This window comes from Electrona antarctica (genome assembly GCF_951216825.1).
Source record: "Electrona antarctica genome assembly, chromosome: 3".
Lineage (NCBI taxonomy): Eukaryota > Metazoa > Chordata > Actinopteri > Myctophiformes > Myctophidae > Electrona > Electrona antarctica.
In genome coordinates, this window is record NC_136808.1 from 8,134,601 (window position 1) to 8,137,100 (window position 2,500).

Here is a 2,500-nt window from a genome sequence, read left to right on the forward strand (position 1 = left end):
CGCACGCACGCACGCACGCACGCACGCACGCACGCACGCACGCACGCAGCCACGCACGCACGCACGCACGCACGCACACACACACACACACACACACAGAGGGGGGGTGAAAACAAAGAGAGAGGGGAGGAAAGACAGCTATTGTGTTGTCAGAGGAAGTGCGTTAGAACACACATGGGGAGGGGGTTGTCACGGAAATAACATTTGACCCCTTATCTAAAAAAAAAAAAAACAGCCAAGAAAAACGATCAATCATCGTTCACCTGACACTCTCCACTGTGACCTATGACCTCTGAATGAGTGTCACTGTCTGAGTGCTATTTGAATGACATCAGTGATGGACCTTTACTTGAGTAAAAAGTATCAATACTGCAATGTATTGTAGATATACTCTGTAAAAGTCTACTCTATTAAAACCCATTCTGGGCGGGAACCCATTTTGGTGTTTTAAGTATTATGTTATCCTTCGGGCTTTAGCTATTGAAAAATAGCAGATCTACAAGCTCATAGCGCGGCACCGAGTGCCGCGCTATGAGCTTGTAGGTCTGCTATTTTTGAAAAATCGTGAAAATGTGGCGCAAATCTGGAATGTATATATTCTTTCAGAGCGAACGTTTTTTAACTCAAATCTTTGCTACTGGTGGGGGGGTCCCTGGAACAACATATTTTCAGATGGGGGTCTGAGGCCAATTACATATGATTCTAGGGGTCCTTGACATGAATTAGTATGAGAACCACTGATATAGAAACATAGGTTTTTCAGAAAACTGTCAGGGTTTAGAAGACATTTGGTAGAATCGTCCTCGGGTCTAAATGGGTTAAAAATGTACTTGAATAAAAGTGCAAAGGTGTTGGCATCACAATGTACTTAAAGTACCAAAAGTAAAAGTATTCATTGTGCAGTCGTTTCCGTATAATTGTAGTAGAGTAAAAGTGCTTGCCTCTGAGAAGTATAGTAGTGAGGCAGAAGTAAAAGTATTGAAAAGCACAGTGTACTTGAGTGCATGTACTTAGTTACTTTCCACCACTGTATGACATCAACTCTATAAACAACTTTTTATAGGTCTTTAAACCGGTTGGATTACCCCGATCTACTCTCTCTCAACACATCAACATGCATACAAGATCTACTCTCTCTCAACACATCAACATGCATACAAGATCTACTCTCTCCCAACACATCAACATGCATACAAGATCTACTCTCTCTCAACACATCAACATGCATACAAGATCTACTCTCTCCCAACACATCAACATGCATACAAGATCTACTCTCTCTCAACACATCAACATGCATACAATATCTACTCTCTCCCAACACATCAACATGCATACAAGATCTACTCTCTCTCAACACATCAACATGCATACAAGATCTACTCTCTCTCAACACATCAACATGCATACAAGATCTACTCTCTCTCTCAACACATCAACATGCATACAAGATCTACTCTCTCTCTCAACACATCAACATGCATACAAGATCTACTCTCTCTCAACACATCAACATGCATACAAGATCTACTCTCTCTCAACACATCAACATGCATACAAGATCTACTCTCTCTCTCAACACATCAACATGCATACAAGATCTACTCTCTCTCAACACATCAACATGCATACAAGATCTACTCTCTCTCAACACATCAACATGCATACAAGATCTACTCTCTCTCAACACATCAACATGCATACAAGATCTACTCTCTCTCAACACATCAACATGCATACAAGATCTACTCTCTCTCAACACATCAACATGCATACAAGATCTACTCTCTCTCAACACATCAACATGCATACAAGATCTACTCTCTCTCAACACATCAACATGCATACAAGAAGAACACAGTGTGTGTATTTAACTCTGACCGTGTACTAAGTGTATACTAAAATTAACAATTAACTCCAGATTTGTTGATGTTGACTGCACACGCGCGCGCGCACGCATGCACGCATGCATGCATGCACGCACACACACACACACACTGTCTCTTCCTCTGTCATGTACTTTCTCCTTTGCACTTTGTTCTTCTCCTTGCTTCTCCCCTTGTTTGTCCTCGCTCTCACGTCTCTCTCTCTCTCTCCCTCCCTCTCCCGTTTCTCTCCCTCTCTCTCTCTCTCTCTCTCTCCCTCTCGTCTCTCTCTCTCTCTCACTCTCTCACGTCTCTCTCTCTCTCTGTGAAAGGTTGGGAGCTAAAAGGTTTGAGTTGGCAGAGAGAGTGAGAGGAATGTGAACAAGAACAATACCTTTGGTGGAGTGACAAATCTCCCTCCGCCTTGTTGACCTGCTAAACACACACACACCCCCACACTCCCCCCCCACCCCCCCCCCCACACACACACACCCCCACACGCACGCACACACACACACACACACACACACACACACACTCACACACACCACAATCTCTGTACTGACGTGCGCATACTGTGCACAGCAGCAGATTTGTTTTCCAGGCATTTGTATGTGGCTTAATATTTGCCTACA

The 2,500-nt window shown here is 43.5% G+C and overlaps 1 protein-coding gene across 1 annotated transcript in view; it reads right to left on the reverse strand.

Moving 5' to 3' along the window:
* The window catches only part of epb41l4a (erythrocyte membrane protein band 4.1 like 4A), a 39,185-nt gene that overhangs the window by 31,631 nt on the left and 5,054 nt on the right, over positions 1 to 2,500 (reverse strand). The window lies entirely within an intron of this gene.